At 44.6% G+C, this 23,618-nt stretch overlaps 1 protein-coding gene across 3 annotated transcripts in view; it reads right to left on the reverse strand.

Moving 5' to 3' along the window:
* Positions 1-23,618, reverse strand: part of FAM49A (family with sequence similarity 49 member A) — a 112,692-nt gene that overhangs the window by 71,566 nt on the left and 17,508 nt on the right. Inside the window, exon 1 of one of the 3 annotated variants that reach the window (XM_030920761.1) lies at positions 6,369-6,506. The exons of the other annotated variants lie outside the window; for them this stretch is intronic. The gene's annotated coding sequence lies outside the window, so the exon portion shown is untranslated. Of the gene's footprint in view, positions 1-6,368; positions 6,507-23,618 lie in introns of those variants that run through there. 3 annotated transcript variants of the gene reach the window in all.

The raw sequence follows: 23,618 nt of genomic DNA on the forward strand, positions 1-23,618 counted from the left end.
CCAGTTGTGTTGGTAGGGAACTCTCCCAGACAATGCCTTGCTTCCCAATCCACACAAATACTTCTTTGCAATAATTCACTCTCCCTGTGTTCACCTGCCTGTCTTCGGAATTCATGGAGCTCGTTGGCCTTATAGAGAAACAGACTGATGCCACTTGGTTATAAAGCAGACATGCTATGGTTTGAGAAGGGAGGGTGTCACTAATTGAAACAGTGTATTTGAAGAGACTGGTGGGTTCCTTGTGCCCTGGCAGCCCGGAACCCGAATACCCAGCTGTTCTGATAAGCAGCCAGTCAAGTCCCTTAAGCGTGAGGGCTCTGTGGCTCTCCCACTGAGGACTGCCTGAGGCAAGCAGACGGGACACCAGCACAGGAGTACAGCTGCCACCAGTACTGGGCCTGCTGGAGAAACCGCAGTCTACTGGGAGGACACAGACCTGGGGTCCTCGGGGTACAGGCACATCTCTGAGACAAGGCCTGGCCTTTTTCTGCTGCCAGCAGGCACCGATCATGCCTGGGGGTGAGCAGCTCTAGCCTGGTGAGAGATCTTCCCCTTTCCCCCCGACTGGGCCCAGTGGGGAAGGAGGTGGCATTTAAAGCTTGTTTTTGTTTTGCTCTTTCCCTAAGAATCTGCCTTCTTAGGAACCTCTGACCAAGAGGAAGGAAGAATCTGCTGTTCTTTTGAAGCCAGCAACTCAGTCTTTTATTTATTTATTTTTATTTATTTATTTATTTATTATACTTTAAGTTCTAGGGTACATGTGCATAACGTGCAGGTTTGTTACATGTGTATACTTGTGCCATGTTGGTGTGCTGCACCCATCAACTCGTCAGCACCCATCAATTCGTCATTTATATCAGGTATAACTCCCCAATGCAATCCCTCCCCCCTCCCCCCTCCCCATGATAGGCCCGGATGTGTGATGTTCCCCTTCCCGAGTCCAAGTGATGTCATTGTTCAGTTCCCACCTATGAGTGAGAACATGCGGTGTTTGGTTTTCTGTTCTTGTGATACTTTGCTAAGAATGATGGTTTCCAGCTGCATCCATGTCCCTACAAAGGACGCAAACCCATCCTTTTTTATGGCTGCATAATATTCCATGGTGTATATGTGCCACATTTTCTTAATCCAGTCTGTCACAGATGGACATTTGGGTTGATTCCAAGTCTTTGCTATTGTGAATAGTGCCGCAATAAACATACGTGTGCATGTGTCTTTATAGCAGCATGATTTATAATCCTTTGGGTATATACCCAGTAGTGGGATGGCTGGGTCATATGGTACATCTAGTTCTAGATCCTTGAGGAATCGCCATACTGTTTTCCATAATGGTTGAACTAGTTTACAATCCCACCAACAGTGTAAAAGTGTTCCTATTTCTCCACATCCTCTCCAGCACCTGTTGTTTCCTGACTTTTTAATGATTGCCATTCTAACTGGTATGAGATGGTATCTCATTGTGGTTTTGATTTGCATTTCTCTGATGGCCAGTGATGATGAGCATTTTTTCATGTGTCTGTTGGCTGTATGAATGTCTTCTTTTGAGAAATGTCTGTTCATATCCTTTGCCCACTTTTTGATGGGGTTGTTTGTTTTTTTCTTGTAAATTTGTTTGAGTTCTTTGTAGATTCTGGATATTAGCCCTTTGTCAGATGAGTAGGTTGCAAAAATTTTCTCCCATTCTGTAGGTTGCCTGTTCACTCTGATGGTAGTTTCTTTTGCTGTGCAAAAGCTCTTTAGTTTAATTAGATCCCATTTGTCAATTTTGGCTTTTGCTGCCGTTGCTTTTGGTGTTTTAGACATGAAGTCCTTGCCCATGCCTATGTCCTGAATGGTACTACCTAGGTTTTCTTCTAGGGTTTTTATGGTTTTAGGTCTAACATTTAAGTCTCTAATCCATCTTGAATTAATTTTCGTATAAGGAGTAAGGAAACAATCCAGTTTCAGCTTTCTACTTATGGCTAGCCAATTTTCCCAGCACCATTTATTAAATAGGGAATCCTTTCCCCATTTCTTGTTTCTCTCAGGTTTATCAAAGATCAGATGGCTGTAGATGTGTGGTATTATTTCTGAGGACTCTGTTCTGTTCCATTGGTCTATATCTCTGTTTTGGTACCAGTACCATGCTGTTTTGGTTACTGTAGCCTTGTAGTATAGTTTGAAGTCAGGTAGCGTGATGCCTCCAGCTTTGTTCTTATGACTTAGGATTGTCTTGGCAATGCGGGCTCTTTTTTGGTTCCACATGAACTTTAAAGCAGTTTTTTCCAATTCTGTGAAGAAACTCATTGGTAGCTTGATGGGGATGGCATTGAATCTATAAATAACCTTGGGCAGTATGGCCATTTTCATGATATTGATTCTTCCTATCCATGAGCATGGTATGTTCTTCCATTTGTTAGTGTCCTCTTTGATTTCACTGAGCAGTGGTTTGTAGTTCTCCTTGAAGAGGTCCTTTACATCCCTTGTAAGTTGGATTCCTAGGTATTTTATTCTCTTTGAAGCAATTGTGAATGGAAGTTCATTCATGATTTGGCTCTCTGTTTGTCTGTTACTGGTGTATAAGAATGCTTGTGATTTTTGCACATTAATTTTGTATCCTGAGATTTTGCTGAAGTTGCTTATCAGCTTAAGGAGATTTTGGGCTGAGACGATGGGGTTTTCTAAATATATAATCATGTCATCTGCAAACAGGGACAATTTGACTTCTTCTTTTCCTAACTGAATACCCTTGATTTCTTTCTCTTGCCTGATTGCCCTAGCCAGAACTTCCAACACTATGTTGAATAGGAGTGGTGAGAGAGGGCATCCCTGTCTTGTGCCAGTTTTCAAAGGGAATTTTTCCAGTTTTTGCCCATTCAGTATGATATTGGCTGTGGGTTTGTCATAAATAGCTCTTATTATTTTGAGGTACGTTCCATCAATATCGAATTTCTTGAGCGTTTTTAGCATGAAGGGCTGTTGAATTTTGTCAAAAGCCTTTTCTGCATCTATTGAGATAATCATGTGGTTCCTGTCTTTGGTTCTGTTTATATGCTGGATTACGTTTAGACTTCAACACTCCACTGTCAACATTAGACAGATCAACGAGACAGAAAGTTAACAAGGATATCCAGGAATTGAACTCATCTCTGCACCAAGCGGACCTAATAGACATCTATAGAACTCTCCACCCCAAATCAACAGAATATACATTCTTCTCAGCACCACATCGCACTTATTCCAAAATTGACCACATAAGTGGAAGTAAAGCACTCCTTAGCAAATGTAAAAGAACAGAAATTATAACAAACTGTCTCTCAGACCACAGTGCAATCAAACTAGAACTCAGGACTAAGAAACTCAGTCAAAACCGCTCAACTACATGGAAACTGAACAACCTGCTCCCGAATGACTACTGGGTACATAACGAAATGAAGGCAGAAATAAAGATGTTCTTTGAAACCAATGAGAACAAAGATACAACATACCAGAATCTCTGGGACACATTTAAAGCAGTGTGTAGAGGGAAATTTATAGCACTAAATGCCCACAAGAGAAAGCTGGAAAGATCTAAAATTGACACTCTAACATCACAATTAAAAGAACTGGAGAAGCAAGAGCAAACACATTCAAAAGCTAGCAGAAGGCAAGAAACAACTAAGATCAGAGCAGAACTGAAGGAGATAGAGACACAAAAAACCCTCCAAAAAATCAATGAATCCAGGAGTTGGTTTTTTGAAAAAATCAACAAAATTGACAGACCGCTAGCAAGACTAATAAAGAAGAAAAGAGAGAAGAATCAAATAGACGCAATAAAAAATAATAAAGGGGATAGCACCATGGACCCCACAGAAATACAAACTACCATCAGAGAATACTATAAACACCTCTACGCAAATCAACTAGAAAATCTAGAAGAAATGGATAATTTCCTGGACACTTACACTCTCCCAAGACTAAACCAGGAAGAAGTTGAATCCCTGAATAGACCCATAGCAGGCTCTGAAATTGAGGCAATAATTAATAGCCTACCAACCAAAAAAAGTCCAGGACCAGACGGATTCACAGCTGAATTCTACCAGAGGTACAAGGAGGAGCTGGTACCATTCCTTCTGAAACTATTCCAATCAATTGAAAAAGAGGGAATCTTCCCTAACTCATTTTATGAGGCCAACATCATCCTGATACCAAAGCCTGGCAGAGACACAACAAAAAAAGAAAATTTTAGACCAATATCCCTGATGAACATCGATGCAAAAATCCTCAATAAAATACTGGCAAACCGGATTCAGCAGCACATCAAAAAGCTTATCCACTATGATCAAGTGGGCTTCATCCCTGGGATGCAAGGCAGGAACTCAGTCTTAACAAACTCTCCCATCAATACAGGTAAAGTGCAGTGCCAATGAGAAAGCAGAGGGAATTTGTCTGTTCTCTGAAGGGACCGTTTCTGGCATATGTTTAATCGTGGAGCATCACAGGGCCTCGAGGTCAGGGATTTTCAGAGGCCCCAGAGAAGCCTGCCAGCTCCCAGCAGCCCTAGAAACTGGCAGGGCTCTTGGAGGCACTGACGGGCAGGGGGACGGGCAGGGCTCTGGGCCCTCATCCTGCGATAACAGGAATAGAGATACGTTTTACCTGTTTTGTGTAGGGGCTTCTGCAAGTGATGATTTTTTTTGATAAACAGATCCTTTTGCCAAATTAGGCCATGTGCACAGGTTGTGGGAGTTAGGGAATGCACTTACCTTCTTATGGGTTACCATTCACCACACGACAGCTGTGATTATGACTATATGTTATAATGTTATTCTCAGGGATACTTAAGACCTAGAGAAGGAAAGCATCTGTCTGATGCCACCCAGTACACAGCCTTCCTATGGTGGGAAGCCCAGCACAGAAGGAGCCCAGAGACCAGATAGTGACTAATTGGGAGTGGCCATGGCTCAGGCAGGCCTAGACAGTCAGAGGCCAACAAGCCAGTGATGATGGTGATGTGGCAGGAGATACCAACCTTATTCACTGAGCACTGACTGTGTGCCAGGCATGGTCTAGACATCACCTGGATGTTCCATCCAGCCCTCGCCCCACTCTTGCTGGAAAAGGCAGTGCTCCTATTATCCACATCTTACAGATAAGGAGCTGGACAGTCACTCAGAGAGGCTGGATGACGAACTCTGGGTTAATGGCAAGTAGATAACGAAGCACGCATTTGGACTCACATCTGAGGGACCCCCGCCTGGGCCCTGACCACTGTACTCTACAGCAACGGAGAGGACCCAGGCCACCCTCAGAGGTGGCATATATGAGTCATGGGGTGGGGAAGGCAGTTGCAAGTGGCAAATGGTATCAGAACCAGAACAAGAGCCCAGATCTCTACTCCTGGGCTCACATTAGTTCCATTTCCCAAGGCTGTGGTTTAACATCTCTCTGTGGTCTTTGTAACACCTGAATAGCCATTAAGGTGAGTGCACCCATGTTCAGGGCAGGAGAACACCTGCCAAACTGGCTGCAGCATTCAGGAAACTCCACCAAGCTTTTCGATGAGTTCACATTGCACTGCCTGAACACAACCGCTGGGATGGGTTCCTTCTCCTTGATACTGCATTTCAGAATGTCAGTTACACCAGGTCTCCTCTGAGTGAGGAAGTGGGAGACACATTAGAAACCCAAGGAGACCAGCTTCCTCTTCTCTGACAACCCCAAGCAATAACACAATTGGATGACAGATAAAGGGGCATTTTTACCTCCCCTCTTCCCATCCAGATCCAGGGCTCCAACTATAGGAGCATCACCATTCGGGAGGGGTAAGGGGCACACCTTAAGCAGGTTTGAGATGTCAGCAGCTGACAGCCTGCCTTGTCTCCATCAGGAAGGCAGCAATAGGACAAAAACCAGCAGTCTGGGCTGTGGAGTCTGAGCCTGACCATCCCCAGGTGATGCAAGCCAGGAGAATGCTTTGACTTAGTCTTGACCTGGGTCTACCCCTAACTTGGCCTTGGCTGGGCTGTGTGACGTTTAGTCAGTCACTATGGTCAGATCCTCAGATACAACACCCGTTAAATGCAGATCATATGGAGATATATACCAGCAAGCCTCTTTGGACTACTTTGAAAACCAAATGAGCTATTACATTTTTGTTCATGTTTTATCTCCACCATTGGGTGGAAAGTTACTTAATAGGAGAGGTCATGTCTCATTCATCTTTACAAACGATTGTAACTAGCCCAGAGCCCTGCACAAATGAGGAGTTGATGGTTGAATTTGTAAAATTCAGCTTCTCTGAGGGCAGTGAACAGCCCAGCATAGCTGGGGATGAAGGAAAGAGGTGGCAGAGATACAGTGAGTGGAAAAAGAGGCTATTGTCAGGCTGTGGAGGACTTCACACATACCGATGCTTCTACATTTCATCTGTAGCTGGATGGTAAGCTGATATCCCAAATGCTTTAGTAAGCATTAGTGGAGGATGGTGCTGTGGAAAGAGCCTGGGGTCTCAAGCCCAGCAATCATGAACCTCAGTCTCCGGTCTTTGGAGCTGAGTCTTAGTTGCCTTATCTGCAAAATGAGAATAACAGGTTTATTCCAGGGTCATTAGGGGTACCTAGCATTTAAAGTGACCAGTGCGGTATTTGGCATCTATCTGAATTTCAGCAAATACTACTGCCCTAAATGAGCGAGGTCAAGCTGACCTTGACTATCAGATGTAAAGGCATGTTACAGAGGTTCTAGGCCAGTGATGCCCTGGAGTGAGAAACTAAGCAATGGTACCATGGCCATACTGCAGTGAGGACAATCTAGAGTCTAGAGTCAGTCTGACTAGAGTCATGTGCTGTCGAAGTTTCCAGCAATCCTGGTATGCTCCGGCATATCCTGTGAACACCTACAGCCCTCATGTACCCAAAGGCCACATGGTGTCACATGGCAAACACACCCTGAGTCCCATAGACCACCTCAAGGCTTCCCAGTGCCCCAGCCTACAGCACTATCTACAAGGGACACTGTCAGGTGGCTTCTGTTGGGTGTTCTGTAGAGACCACTGATGCCATAAGGCCGACTAGGAGGCACAGCACTCTGGGCTAAGAAGCAGGAGATTTGGGTTCCAGTTCTACATGGCAAGTGACTTGCCCTGTGCACAGTGGCCGAACAGTCTTGGGACTCTCAATGTGTGGAAGTGCCCTTCAGTGGAGTGTTTCTGTAACAGCTTAACCTAAGATATACACTGCCATTCGAGAAAGTCATGTTCTTATCAGGCAAACCTCTGCTAAAACTACCCTGACAATGAAGCCCCTTCTATAGAATGCTCCTGTTCAAACCCAACAGGAATATGCTGAAGTTCAGAGGGTCCCTGGTTTCCAGTTTCCGCCTGACCAATTCCTGTCTGTGCTACCTCATGTGAGTCATTACACACCGATGAGCCTCAATCTCCTCATGTGAGCCTCAGAGGCAACAATATATCGCTCATACTATTTTCTAGCAAACTGTTTCTTAACACTTCACAGAAAATACAAATCTCATTTTATTTGGATACTCTGAGGTCGGTCATCCTTCATTTTTGTGGGCAGAGCCAGACACACTTTTACAAAGCAGGCACGGGGGAAAATGAAAAACTTCCATCATTCTTGGGAAGCAGGAGAGAGTCAGAATCCATAGGATGAGGAATGATTGAGAATGTACCCAGGACAGCTGGGAGCCGGCTTATCTACGATGCTGGCAAGGGTCACCCCTGGCCTCAGCAGACAAACACTGGCAATTGCGCTCCAGACAATAGCACAGCTGCTCTTGTTCCTGGGCTCCCTGCTGTGAGGCAAGGCAGGGGTCATATGATCAGTATTCAGCATTGCATTCGTCCCCAAGACGCAAAGGGATTCTGCCTTCCCCAACAGCACAGGGCTACAGGAGGGGGGTGCACACACCCCATCCCAATCAGGGGAGCAGTGGATAGAAGAATGGATAAGGATAAGATCCCCACAGAAATTGACTACAGGAAAATGCAGTTTCCATGTGAGAATCACCACCTCTAACAAAATCCATATTCCTTAGCCGAGGGTACAAGTTCTTCCATAAACGACTGCATACTAATCAGAGCCATCCTTTATGTAAACTCCCAGCTTAAGCCCAAATGTGATTTACTGCAGCTTTGTACTCTCTTGCCCTGCCCTGCAGCCTAGACTTTCACCCTCCACCCTGTCTACTATCCTTCAAGGCCAGCAGCAGAGTCTTACTTCCTCCATGAAGTGTTCTCTGATACCCACCTAAGACCGCAATCCATACTGACCTCTCCCTTTTCTGAACTCTCATAGAACCTTCTGTCTGTGCCACTCAGCATTTAGTGCCTATGAGTTGTCTGATGACTTTTATTTATTTATTTATTTATTTATTCATTTTTGAGACAGGGTTTCATTCTGTCACTGAGGCTGGAATTCAGGGGAGTGATCTCGGCTCACTGCAACCTCCACCTTGAATAGTTGGGATTATAGATGCAGGTCACCATCTCTGACTTTTTTTTTTGTATTTTTTTTGTAGAAAGGGAGTTTCACCATGTTGCCAAGGGCTGGTCTCGAACTATCTGCCAGCCTCAGCCTCCTACGGTGCTGGGATTACAGGCGTGGGTCACCTCACCCAGCTACCTCATCACTTTCCGACAGGACTGTTACACCAATCCCCTAACTGGTTTGATCCTGCTGTGGCCCTGTCCTCTGCAGAAACAACTTTTCAAAACACACATTTGATGATGTGTCATCCCTGCTTAAAACCCTTCAAGTATTTCCTACCACCTTCATGATAAAGTCCAAATGCCCTACCATGCTCCTACCCTTCTCCTGGGAGTATCCACGTTCTAGTCACACCAAAGTGTTTCCCAAGGTTATGTAATGAGGTGATATCAAAGGCAGGAGGAGAACCTGGATCGCCTGATAACTAGCTGAGGGTTCTTCCCTCAGTCCCTGGGACTTCCCAGGCTAACGTTGGACCACAGACAGGATGACTAGGAGCACATGACACTGAGTCATGGTCAAGGTGAGAAAGTCAAGACCTACTAAGTCTTTAGGCTTGATGAGATTACACTGTCGATAGCCAGCCGATCCACCAAGCAACCAAGTGGGCAGTAGGTGTCTGAGACTCAGGCAGAGGTTCATCTGCTCTTTCACCAACAGTGGGAAGGGGATCACTATTTCTCCTTTTGTAGGTGTGGAAAATGAGACTCCCAGTGGTCATAGCTGCTATCGGGACTAAAACACCAGCCACACCCCTTCTCTTATATTCCAGAATGGTAAAATCCAACATCCCCCCACTGTCACCACTTTGATGCCTCCCAAGCATCTTACAGTAGACACATCTGATGGCGAGTAACAGCGTCTAGTCCCTGCCAAAGAGACTATTCTGTCCAAGATCCCCTTCTGGGGAACTTCATTTCTGCTCTAAGACCAGAGCTATCCCATGACTTTTCCAACTTCTTCAATGGAAAGACTGTGAAAAGAAACTTTCATTTAACAGAAGACAGGGAAAACTCCACTCTAACTGCTTTATGTTTATCCGGAGAAGTTATCAAAAACTCTTACCAGGCGACTGCTTTCCCCCCAGGACATCACAGTGATAAGCACATGTGTCTGGGGGTGGCAGAACAAGGTCCAGAGGGAGAGCAAGACTAACATGTGATGAACAGCACACAAGGACCCAGGAGCATTCTGAGCCGGCTGGCACCAGCTCACCAGGGCCAACTGTACAGATCCCTTCCCAACTTCACATTCAGTGAGGCCATGGAAGTAGCTTGAAACCAGCCATGGTGGAAGTATTTACACCATGGAAATTGTCCCATGCTCCCAGCAAATTTGTTTGGCTTTTGTTTATCCCAGAGAATTTGTTATTAAACATTTAGGAGCACACCAATGAATGGATCCACAAGATGGACACTGGGTTGGGAAGACAAGACTTAAACTGTCGCTAAAGCTCTACCCCTAACTCACTGTTTGACTTGGGCAAGTTTCTTCCTGGCACCTAAGTTTCCTTAACTGTAAAGGACATAAACAGCACTTTGGTAAATGTAAAACAGGGAGGAGACATTTGGCAATGCCTGCAGACATTTTTGGTTGTCACAACTGAGGTAGATGTGGTGCTACTGGACAGAGATGCTGCTAAGCATCCGACCACACACAGGAACACCCCTCCTCCTCCCTTAACAGACACCTACTTTGCCCCAGACTCTCTTACTAGTGCCAAGGTTGAGAGATCCTGACAGGGAGATAGTCTCACAGCAGCCCATTGAAATACCTTGAACCCATCAGCATGCAGAAGGAAAATAAAATGAACTGGAGTCAGCTTGCAGGAACCCTGGGAGGGCAGTGGTGCAAAACATTGCCACGGATGATACAGGTTTACAATGCAAGGATGAGGTAGATCTCTTGCCCTAACATGGCGCCGGGCACACCACAGGTGCTCAGTAATCACCTGCGGAAAAAGCAAATGTGTCTAGTTGAAATAACAATGCAGTCTCTCTTTAGCAAGCCTGTACTCCAGTGTGTGTGCATCCCCTACAGTGACACCAGGCAGAAGAATCTGACAAGTGTCTATTCACCTCCTCTCCCCTTCTCTGGGAGGGTAGTGAAAAGACATGGTGTGAAGTTCCAGCCCTGGAGATTCAAGTTAGACAAATAATCAGTAGCCTGGCATTCAGAGCAGCGATGGTCAGAAGAGCAATTTTATTTAAGTCATTTTCTAATAGGAGTTGAAGCATCTTGAAAAGTGAGGTTTTCAAAGGCTCCTCTGGGGAAGCAATTGTCAAAAACACACAGCAGGCAACCTTACTTTTGACACATTCAAAGCCACTTTTTAAAGACAATCCTTTTATTCTCTGTACCGCTTGGGATTGAAAATGCATTTAGCACAAACCACCAGAAGCGGAAGCAGAGTTGGGTGAGAAACGCGACCGACGTTGTGGCAAGCACGGGGAACTGCAACAGAATCTGATCAGGCTGGCACCACTCAGACACACACAAGGAAAGAGGCAATGGCAGGCAGCATATCTGCTGTCCCCCAGCCTCTGGGGCCTGGAGTCAGCGAAAGTCAGGGGTGAGTCGTAACCACAAGCCGTTCCTGGAAGTCCCTTGCAAGACTCTGGATTCTGAGTTCTCACACTGAGAGAGGTAGCTGATTTCTAAACAAGCGATGACAGAACAGAGGACCTCCCTCTGTGTCTCCCTGAAGATGTCAATCTGACCATAAACCATCTGACTCACAAAGCCCTTTAATTAAAAGCCCAAGGGCCTAGAGCTAATTCGAGATGTGGCAAGACCCAGTAGTTTCTCAAGCACCAGAACTGTGAGCAGATTAATGGGGATAATTTCACCCTTCCTGGTCTATAAATGACAACTCACTCAACTAGAAATTAGATGCACTGAATGCCAGAGCTGGAAGCCACCTGGGCAACTCTCTGCCCAGCCCCTTGCTTTGCGGATGAGGAGACCATGGTCCAGGATAGGAGGCTGACTGCCCCAGACCTGGTCCCGAGTTTCTTACTGACTTTCAGCAAAATGCAGCTTTCTTGGTGTCCAGTGCTGAGTCACCTATCTATTCGGAGAAAATGTTTTTGTTGAGGTCTCTATACTCCCTCTGCAAGGCTTACTCAGAACTCAGGACAAGCTGGTTACAATCCATCTGGGACCTAGGGTCACAGGTTGGAAGTAGGACAACTTCAGGGAAAGAAATTACCCCTGCCTGGGTAACATAGTAAGATCCTATCTCTCCCCTAACCCCTTGCCAAAAAAAAAGAAATACAAAACATTAGCTGGGCATGGTGGCATGTGCCTGTAGTCCCAGCTACGAGGAAGTCTGAGGTGGTAGAATCACCTGAGCCTAGGAAGGTGAGGCTGTGGTGAGCCATGATCATGCCTCTGTACTCCAGCCTGGGTGACACAGCAAGACCCCATTTCAAACAACAAAAAATAGAAAAGAAATTTCCAAAACCCCCACATACCAGGAGCTGGCTATCTGCTGGGCTGAGCTTGGCCCCTTCCATCACTCCTCTGTCATTCATTCCTCACATCCACATCCCAGCACAGTGGGTCTTCTGATGCCCAGGCTAAGTGAGATAAAGAAATCTGCTTGGCCAAACAACTAATGGATTTCTTTGATGCAACGCTCATCAAACTCTTTTCTTTTAACTTAAAAGTTGTAACATCTAAAGCAGCAACAAGATGACTTCTAGGGACTGAGTGTTTGTATCCCCCTAAATTCATATGTTGGAGCCTAAATTCCCAATGTAATGGTATTTGGAGGTGAGGGAAGATTCTTTGGGAAGAATCAGGTCATGAGGATGGAGCTTTGTGAATGAGATTAGCGGCCTTCCCAAAAGAGACACAACAGAGATGATGTTTTTCTCTCTTCACCATATGAGGATGCAATGAGGAAACAGCCATCTGCAAGCCAGGAAGCCAGCCCTCACCAGACACTGGATCTGCCCACACCTTGATCTTGGACTTCACAGCCTCCAGAACTTGGACTTTACAGCCTCCAGAACTGTGAGAAATGTATTTCTGTTATTTAAATACTCCAGTCTATGTAATCTCTTACAGGATCCTGAACTGACTAAGCCAATGACTTCTTCAGTAATGACAAAATAATTTTACCATATATTATTAATAAACTCCTAATATATTGGATTGCAAACTTGAATTTTTTCATGCTAATAATGGCTAATACTTATGCATATGATTTATGTACTTTTCATTATACAAAATAATTTCTCATTAACAAAATAGCTTCAAGTAGCATCTACCACTCTCATTTTACTGATGCAGAGACAAAGATCCAGAGTGCTCAGGTGAAATTTCTGAGATCACACAGCCAGTCAATGGCAGAAGGGTGTCTGATCCTGAACTCTGTGTCCTTCACCAGGGACTGTGTCCACTTAGGGACCAATCAGATGCGACAGACCCTGGAAATCAGTATCTTTCATTAACATGTCTGCTGAGCACGGTGCTGAGGGTCTGGGTAATAGAGGGTGATGGGTGGGGTGGCAGTAGTGATCTCATCTTGGGGTTTGGAAGGAGTCACACACCTGAATGGCACACAGTTCCCGAAGCCTACCTGTTAGTAAAGGCTTTGAGGTGCATTCAGACAGAGGGGCAGTGAGAAGGAGAAGGAATCTCATTGGAGCCCTCCCTGCAGGCTGTCACTGGCTTCCTGGATTTCTTCCATCCCTGGGGATGAAGATTCAGAGAACAAGGTATGGTACCTCCATCTTGTTTGCTAACAGCCCATAAGCTTCCAGGAAATTTAAACACAGGAAATGATGATTAAGTACAGTGTGGCAGTTGCACGGGCTGGTGTGGAAGTATCCGTGGTGGGCACCCGACTCCACCTGTGCGACGGGATCTGGCCGGGAAAAGCTTCCTGGAGGGGCTGGGGCCTAATCAGAGTGAGAATTCCATATACCACTAAGGGAGGCAGTGAGGATGTGAAGTGGGAATAGGGTGTTCAGGCAGAGAACATGGGCCTTGAAAAAGAACAAGTGATGAAGCTCCTCATGTGAGGAACTCTGCGTGAAGGGGTGTGACTGGAGCATAAGAAATTGATGGGATAGAGTGGGAGGGAGGCTTGCACCGTGTGTGAGGCAGGGGCTGGGAGGATCAGAGGGCCCAGCAAATCCTTGTAAAGGATTTTGAATGTAGGGGTTTACCTTTTATTATTTCACAGAGACAGGGTGCTGTTGTCAGGTTTGTATTTTATACCGTGTGAGTGTGGAGTGTTGTGTGTGTAGATCTAGATCTAGATCTACGTAATATCACTCCTCTGGCAGTAGCGCCCTTGGTCAAGTGACTTCACCCCTCCTTCAGTTATTTTCTCTCTCAAATGGGAAAAACATGATGGGCCCTCCATATCTCAAAAGTGTTGTAAGAATAAAGTGAGGTAACTAATAAATAATTATTAAAGATTAAGAAATCAACAAACTTATATAAATAATTATATCTGGATTCTCTCAAGGCCACATACAGTAAAGCTCAGAACTTTAAAATATCCACTTCAAAAGAATAAATTGGGAGGGAGAATACGAAGTACGGAGCAGAGAAGGCCACTTCCTGCAGCTGTTGCTGTCACTGTCTGGAAGGCCCTGCCCAGCAATGCACTCTGGCAATCGCTCATCCTCTGCTCCCGTGTTCTGGGCTAACTTTCTGATCCATCCAATAGTGGTAAGGAAGCAAAATACCAAGACCCTCAAACCCACCTTTCTTATTTAGCCAATGAATGTATGTTTCCAATTTTAGATAAAAGAATGACTTTCACAAAGCTCTTCCTGAATCTTACAGAACAATAAATAGACAGGCAAAGCATATCTGATATTCAAATGAAATGGCAAGGTCTTTGTCTTACGCGATGGGCACAGAAATGCCCAGTTGATTTCAGTTTCGCTCTTTCAATCTGTCCTCACCCTGGACTTATTTGACTCCAGCTAAAAGAAGGCAAGACCAGTGGAAGCAGCCTGCTGCCTAAGTACCTGCAGTGTGGGGCAGTCTGTGGAGGATAAAAGCCTCTTTCAGGAAGGAATAGTTTCCAACCACTGCACAATTACCTTTATTAGCATAATGTCTCATTGTGCATTTTGCAAAACACTTTCCCATTCCATCTCAGGAAGACTGCAGTGACAGAAATTGTTGCCACTGGGGGGAAGAGCATGTCTGTAAAATTTAAACCATTGGGCATTTGTTCAAGACTCCTGGGAAATGATGTCCCTTGATATATAATTCATAATAGCGTTAAAGCTTGCCCTACTTCTGACACATAGATGATATATTTTGGAGAAGTCAGAGAGGGAGGAGGAAGAAAAATTACTTTCAAATGGCTCTGCTGTTCTTTGCCTTTTGAGTAAAGCCTGACAATATTTTGGACCATTCTTTTCTACCATAAGGGCTCCCCTTTAAGAGCTTTTTATTTTATTTTTTCTCTTTTAAATTGAAGAGGCAGCATATCATCCAGTTTCAGTTTTATCTTCTGTAACACCGGATAAAAGATGAGGCTGAATCCATCTGTTAGCACATACAGGCTGCAAACTGTGTGAACGCAGGCACACCCGAACGCGTGCGCCTGCATGCACACACACACATATCCTTGCAAAAAGGGGGAAAAATCCACACTTTTAAAAAATTTATCATCAGCAATCCTACCAATGCCGACCAGATAGCAAGCAGCACTTTTATCCTTTTATGGGCAGATTCAGGAGGAAGCCAGCCTCGCCCCCACAGAGGCTCTTCCCCCTGAACTGCCATAGGAATTGGGATGCTGGGACTGGCAGCAGGCCAGCCCTTCCCCCACAGCGCTAGGGTTCTAGCCTCCTGAAATCAGTGATGATACCACTGGGGGCCATAGCCTGCCAGCCCCAGCTGGGGGCTGGGAGAACCGCAGGGCATTGAGAGGGCTTCCATTCTCTGGCACAATTGGCCAAACGACTAGGCTGTTTTTCTAGGGAAAATGGGCAAATAGCCTGCCTAGCTTTATGGAGGCAGAGTGGAGAGCCCCATCTGGTTGCTTGACCTTTTCTATGGTGCTGCTGGTCGGGTGGCACTGTGTATCGCCCTCTCTAGGCCTCCAGAGCTGCTTTTGCTCAACAATGACTGGCAATGCTGCATGCAATGGAACAGATCAGGTGCAACAGAAGATCAGAGATTGGAGGCCAGAGATGACCAGGATGCGCCAGCTCTCACCTTTTTAGGTGGACACAGTGCAGGTAGAGAGTCCTGAAAAATGCACAGGGTTCTTTTGTTTCCTAAACACAGCAACTGTGTTAATCACAGAGTTCCAAAAACAAGCAGCTTCATTTCATTAGTGAGGTGAAGCTTGAGCACACATGGGCTTGGAAGAGGATGGGGTGGGGGTGGGGATGACAAGCACGAGGGACAGCCGAGGCCACTGACCTCAAAAGGCCGATGAGTTTCTCAGGGAGGGCCCAGGGCCCCAGATCCACACCATGTGCCCATCCCTCTGGAGTGCTGAGCCCGTGAATTCTGCTCCTGCAGTGCCTCACATCCGCCCCCTCCTCTGCTCCCACTTCTGCTGCCCTAATTTAGGCCCTTATTATCTTTCTCCTGGACAGTTCTGCACATACAGCCAGATGACTCTCCCCAAAGCAGCACGGCTATTATTGCATCACTATGGCTCAAAAACCTTTAATGATTCCTCCATTGACTAAGAAATAAAGCCCAGCCTCTATTTTCTAAGGCCCTCTTCATCGGGTCCCCGGCCCAAATCCTAGCCTCATTCTCCACTCCTCCTTCTCCTCCCTATGCCATGCCTTCAGTCCAGGGTCCCCTTTCCAGCCTTCCCACCTGCATGCCCTTACTCCTATACACCCCTTTTTCTAAAATATTCTTTTCTCCTCCATTTCTTTAAATCTAAATCCTATCCAGCATTCAAGGCCAAATTTAAAGGCCACTTCAGCCATGGACTCAACCTTGACTCCCAGAGAAAGTTTCTTTGTCCTCTGAACTCTCGTAATTTTACTATCCCTCAATCTCTTTCTTCTGCTGTAACAGATTCTAGACACCTTGCTTTTCTCCTTAGGCTGTAAGACATCTGAGGGCAGAAAAATACCAAGTTTAACTCTGCATACTCATTCCGTCTAGCACAGTTCCTGATACATGGGAGGTGCTCACCAATGTTGCATAAGCACACAAGTGAGCGTGATTCCAGGATGGCAGAGAGAAAAATGTTTTGCAGGAGATGCAGCTACATAAGCAGATCATGCCATGACAGCATGCAAAGGAGGTGGGCTGGGTGGGCTGGGGGTGAGAGCAGAGGACACGATGATCTCCACGATGCTGAAGCCAATGGTCAACTCTGTCTTCATCGTTATTAAACCCATTAGTAATAATCAATACAATTGAGTTATCACCCTTTTAGAAAGTCTTTATTTACTTGACCACTAGGAGGTCAAGGGCTCTTAATTTTCCTCCTAGTCAATGTCTGCTCCTTCTCAGTCTTTTTGGTTGCTTCTTTCTCTTTTTCTAAATTCTTAACATTGGCACTTCACAGGACTCGGCCCTTCAGCCTCTCTACTCTACCAGGACTCACTCCTTTAGTGATCTTGCCTTAGTTTCACACCTTTAAATATCATCTCTATTTTGATAAATACCATATTTATATTTCCAGCTTTGACCTCTCCCTTGCCAGCAATAACCAGCAGTCTACTCAGAAGCTATACTCCGATGCCTCACTCAAACTCAGCGTGGCCCAAAACAGAACTCCTCCTCTTTCCTCCCACTGCTGCTCTACCCACATTATTTCTCACGCCAGCTAATGACAATTCCATCCTTCCAGTTGCTAGGACAAAAATGCTGAGTCATCTGAGCCTCCTCTTTATTTCACGCCCCAAATTCAATCTTTCAGAAAATTCTTTTGCCTTTACCTTGAAAATACATCCGGCATCCCTGCATACCTTCCATACTAGTCCATCAAGAACATGCTGCCACCAGGGTCCCCCCATTCCATCCCTGATACCCTGTGGTTTACTTGCCATAGAGCAGCCAGAGTGATGCCACTAAAATGTGAGTCCCACCAGGACCCTCTGCTAGTACATGCTCTCCAGGAGCGCCCTTCGTCAGACTCAGGGTGGAAGGCCTCGCCTCCCCAGGACCTTGCTGACCTCATCCACAGCTACTCTTCTTCCTTTGTTCTATCAGGTCCACCACATTGACCTCCTAGCTTCTCCTCAAATTTATCAGCCCCAATGCCATTTCTCTTTGCCTAGAACACATTTCTCCCAGATATATGTGTGCTCCCTCCTTCACCTTTTAATAGTTTTTGTTCAAATGTCATTTTCTCAATGAGAACCATCCTGACTTCCCTTTTCAACTACAATGGCCTTCCCTGCAGCAGCCATAATCTCCTTGGTTCGGCTCCATTTTTCCCACTGACCTTTTGACCTACTAATACACTAGAAGGCAATAAATATTCCTTTATTACCTTACCTTAAAGTTATTATTATTATTTATAATAGTATACTATATATAAAATATAATTGTTACTTAAATAAGATAAATACATTACTTTAGTACTTTTTTCTTAATGTTATTATTACCATAATAAAATACTATTATTATTACTTTAACATTATTAAAGTTATTATTTATTACTTACTTTTTTTCCTTAACCAGTATGTCACATCCTTACTGCCTAGAGCTATGCCTGGCATGAAGTAGGCATTCAATAAATATCTGTCAAATGCCGGAATGAATCACTTTAGTCGTTCATCCTTGAACTGTAGCTTAAACAATGAATGGCATTGAGACACAGAGAAAGGCAGCTGAAAGGCTCCTGTAGGCTGGCGGAGCTTGAGGAGCCAGGGCCTGGAGATACAGTCTTCTTCAATACTTCAAGATGGGACAGTGTTGCACAAGCCTGCCTAAATGAAAGGGCACCACTAGAGAAGCACTGCTGAGCCCAAACCTGCCATGGACAGTTTCGAGAGACTTCGATATGCAGCAATGCTTTTTAAAAAAACTTTTAAGACATATAGTCACGATGAAAATGAAACACACTAAAGTTAGTCAATAATTGTGTACACGTTCCCTCTACAATTTTCCTTGCATTACACATACATTCACACCTTTAAAAATGATTACAAAGACTGTATCCCCAGTTCTATCTGCATTCGCCCACAATTAGACACCCTGCAGGCCTCCAGGGCCAGGCTCACATCAGTGTTGCCCACTGTTATGTTCCGAGAGCCCACCCAGACATACTGTTTTAAAGCCTTTGTTCAATAAACGAAGAGATGAATGAATGCCTTCTGAGCATCTCCTGCTAGGACAAGTTCCATGATGCAAGAATATATTCTGAGAAACAGCGTTCCACTAGACTTCACCTATGGGCAGAACATGCATTAACCATGATTAGCCCCAGTGCCAAGCACAGTGCCTGCACACATTCCTTAAGTATCTGCTGACTGAAGATCAAGCTCATCCACCTGCAGGCCTGGGCATAATAAAAGCGACTCCTCAACTCTCTGTGCCAGCATCTCAGAGCTCTCTACCCTGCTGCCAAGCCAGAGGTTTGACTTCAAGTCAGTCTGGAACTAGGTACCTCCCCTCTTTGAGCATCAATTTCCTTATATAATAAAACGAAGCTGATATGCACTTATATAGCTGCTGTGGAGTTTAAACGAGCTCCTACGATGACACAGCTAGTGCAGTATTTGATATGTAATAGACATTTAAAATGCAGAGTTAGAATTGAATGCCTGGTTTGACCCCAGGTAGAGAGCCAATGTGAGTGAAGTCACACATCCCACTTAGTTGATGTGTCTGTCCCATCACACAGGGAGGTTAGGACTGAAACTCTTAAGATCAGTCCCTTTGGTGGATGGGCTGAGTCATCAAAACTTCAGTGTTTAGTCATACTGGAAGACTGCCCTTGTTACATTCCAGTCTCAGGTGACCATTTCTCCTCTGGACAGTCCTTGCCACGTCCACCCATGAGCTGGAGCCTCACACTGCTCAACTGGCATCTGTCACACTGTTGTTGGGGCTTAACTACTGTTGTCTGTCAAAGCTTCCTCTAAGCTTGTTTTCTTCCCAGATGTTTGCAAAGACACTTGTCATTACCAAATTCAGAAGCATGATTGGGGCTTCCAGGCTCTGATTAAGTCAGAAATTAACTGGGCTCTAGAAGTAACTTCCTTGGAGGCCACACTTAGATAATCACATGGAAGACGATTCCAGCATCACTGCATATGATGCTTCTTCTACCTTTGCGGGAGTCTTTAACGTGCAAGGGGGTCAATTGTTGCTATGGGAAATAAGAAAAAAATAGAGCAGAAAAATAAAGACAGCCCTGACCCACCAACCCCCAACACACGGAGCCACAACCACTCAGTCTTGTAGCAGACAGCAGCTGACTGAATTTACCTCTTAAAGACAAGACTTATTAAGGAAACCGATTATCATCAAAATGAAAAAGTATAAACTTCAGCTTTGATGTTTGTAGAAATCAGGAAAGAAAGCCTTGGGAAAGTGATAGCATTCTTTCATCCGAAAGTCATATTTCCATTGAACTTGCAGATGTTTCAGGGACAATCTGTAGGTGAGCAGAACTGATCCTTGAGAATCAACGTTCTTCTCATTTTATACAGTATAAAGGTATTTTCACAACTATTTCCAAAAGCCACAAATGACATATGTTCAGCATTTGCTAGCCTTCAAATGAATTAACTCACCTATTCTTGGCTTGCATATTCATTCCACAAATGTTTGCTAAGGTAAGCAGGCAACTATCCTGGGCTAAAACAAGGGTATGGCATTTGGAACCAGAGGTTTGGCTTCCACTCAGTCTGGAACTAGCTACCTCCCCTCTTTGAACATCAGTTTCCTTATATAATAAAAACGAAGCTGATATGCACCTTATATAGCTGCTGTGGAGTTTAAATGAGCTCCTGCAATGACACAGCTAGTGCAGTATCTGATATGTAACGGACATTTTAAAATGCGGAGTTAGAATTGAATGCCTGTGAAGTAAACACCACTGTCTTACACGAGCCACATGTATTCTACCTTCAAGGTGGTCACGTCATTGGAAAAGAAGACGGGATATTTCTACCTATGACTCTAATATAAGGTGGAAAGTGGTAAAAACTCTATGATGTCACAAAGAAAATGCTTTGCAAGGTGAGACAAACCAGAGATCATTGACAGCTAGGTATCAGCAAATACTTTCTGGAAGAAAAGGCATTTGAAGTAGGAGGATGCTATAGTTTATTTTAAAGGCTAATGGTGGATGATTATTCATTTATACTTTAATACATAGAAAAGTACGATCTGATATGCCTGGTAATTTGTAGGGTGTAAGAAAAGAAAGAGAACACGACAAAGACCCTGTCCCCAGATGATTTATTATCTAATTGGGAAAAGATCATATGTGCTTATACACGCGCGCACCCACACACCCACACAAGTCAGCTGTCCCTGACAGTCTGTGACAAATGCCCAATGAATAATTCAGAAATGAGGAGGCAGAAAAGGATCAGGCAGGCAATGCAGTATGACCAGAACTGCGCAGGCAGGTCCCAGGAGAAAACCAGGTGACTCTACTCTGGTCTTTCCCTCTCTGGGCCTCAGTATTCCCACCTATAAGATAGATGGCTTGATTTAAATCAGATTTTTCCAACCATGTAGCAAAGGTACACTTGTGGTCTAGGGGGACAGTTGGTAGAATCAGGTGTCTAGAATTCCTCCTCCCCCACCAGGCCACTCCTCTGTGGCTATAAGCAGCTTCATCCATTTCTTCTGTGTGCTGTACAAAGAGGACCAGTTTCCATGCAGCCATGACATAGCACATTTTGAAAATCCCTGATCAGGATTATCTTAAAGAATGCTGCCTGTTTAGTTGACCTATGAGGCAGAGCTTTTGAAAATGGAGAGGACTTGTATAGGCAAAAAAAGTCTCAGGAATCTAGAGAAGCGGCAAGGAAAAATGGGGCTCTGGGACAGGCAAGCTCAGGCCTCCCTGCAAGACCGGAGAAGCCATGTGCAGTGTGGGAGTCTCCTTGTTGCAACTTGACATTTTCTTTAATTGTACTTACATTCATAAAAAATGGTCTTTGTGATGGTTAATTTTATGTATCAACTTGACTGGAGCACAGGGTACCCAGATATTTGTTTAAACATTATTCTGTTTGTTGCTGTGACGGTATCTCTGGAAGAAATTAACATTTAAATCAGTAGAAAGAGTAAAGCAGGTGGCACTCTTTAAGATGGATGGGCCTCAACAGATCCCTTAAAGGCCTGATTAGAACAAAAGGTGAATTATAGGGGGGGATTTTCTCTCCTTGCCTCTATGTCTTTAAGCTAGAAGACGAATCTTCTCCTGCATTTGGATTCAGACTTGAACCAGACTTACACCATTAGCTCTCCTGGTTCTCAGCCTTTCTGACTTAGGCTGGAACTATATGACCCGCTCTCCAGCTTGCCAGATGCAGATCTTGGGACATCATAGCCCCCATAACCATGTTGGTTAATTACTTAAATAAATCTCTTTATATCTGTAGCCACATCCATATCTGTGTCTATCTCCTACTGGTTCTGTTTCTCTGAAGAGTCCCGGTTAATGCATACCAGGTAACAGGGATGTGTTAATTTGCTCAGGCAATGAAACCACACCTGGTACAATCTTCCTTCCAAAAAGATTTTTTACAGTCATTAATTGTGTTCATGCAAAATAGGGAGTTGAAATTTAGCTTTCTTGTATCATCTCAGTTGACTTGAAACAAAGAAATGAACAAGTATATTCAAATACTAGATAATTAACAAATGTCTAAATTTGAAGCAGGTCTGGAGCATGCTCTGAAATCCAAAAGAGCTTGTCTACATTCTGGTTTTGCCATGTGTGAGCCACCTGATTGATTATATGCAAGAATGTAAGCTCCTCTTCCTCATCTGTACCAGTTGCTCTTGCAGAATTATTAAAAAGATTAGATCCAGCCCAGAGCTTAGCACACGATGTGTCCTCAGTAAGTGCTAGTTTCCTTTCTCCTTGATCAAAACCCATACTACAAGGCCCTGCAGGCCCAGTCTCCCTCTTGACCCTATCACTGCTGTCTTCATTTACTCCTTGCCATATATCCTGACCTCTTGCTTTTCTTTGAATTAGTAAAGCACACTCTCATCTTGGGCTCTCCCCACTTTCTTTCTCCTCTGCCTTGTACAATCCACAGTTTTCCTTCAGATTCTGGCATGGCTCACCCAACCCCCACAACCCTGCAGTTCAAACACTTCTTCCAGATGTCTGTTCATCAGACGGCCTTCCCTGACCCACTCATATCAAGGTGAATGATAATGTCCCTGTGAATGGCCTTTGTGCTTCCAATGAGCATTACTTTGAGAAGTTCCTGTTGGAACCACCACTACATAGTTTGAGGCCCATGGTCCTGTGCAACCAGGATGCTCATCTCATCCCCCTGACCTCCTGGGCTCTAAACACTTTACATGTATCACTTCATTAAATCCTCGCAGCACCCCTAAGAGAAAATGCTACTATTACTATCTTCATTCTATTACTCTGACTAATGAGGCACAGAAAGGTTAAGTAATTTGCCTAAAGTCACACAGCTAGTGAATGGAGAAGTGTCCCAGCTGGTCTTATCTATCTGGGAGAAACTCAGCCGGGGGGATGGAGTCTCTGCCACACCCACTGCATAGCCTGGCCCTGCCTTCACATGTTGTGGCCTTGGTTCTGTTGTTTCTAAATTTAAGAGGTTACCATTGCTCCCAGGAAGACAGGGTAGGAACAACAACAACAACAGCAACAAAAAGAATGTAATGAACAGTAAGCATTTGGGACGGCCCCAAAGAAAGACACAACAATGATCAAAAGCACTATGTCAATACCCTCCCTGTCAAGGTTACTGCCCATCAACAACGCTGGGGACCTGGAGTTAAGTCTGTGCCACTGGAGTTATTTGATGTGATGACATGAGTTTCATCAAAAAGGAATTTCAGCAAAAGGCTTTGCCAATGTGCTTACACTTGAATTTAAGAAATAAATTGATAAACCTGTTTATCTCTCTAGCATGCAGTTGAAAATTTGGCTTTGCTGTTTTCTAATCTTAAATAGACTTCAGAGACTTGAATTATATTTTACTGTCTTGGGTTCCCAGAGTATTG

Source organism: Rhinopithecus roxellana, chromosome 17 (genome assembly GCF_007565055.1).
Source record: "Rhinopithecus roxellana isolate Shanxi Qingling chromosome 17, ASM756505v1, whole genome shotgun sequence".
NCBI classification, from domain to species: Eukaryota; Metazoa; Chordata; class Mammalia; order Primates; family Cercopithecidae; genus Rhinopithecus; species Rhinopithecus roxellana.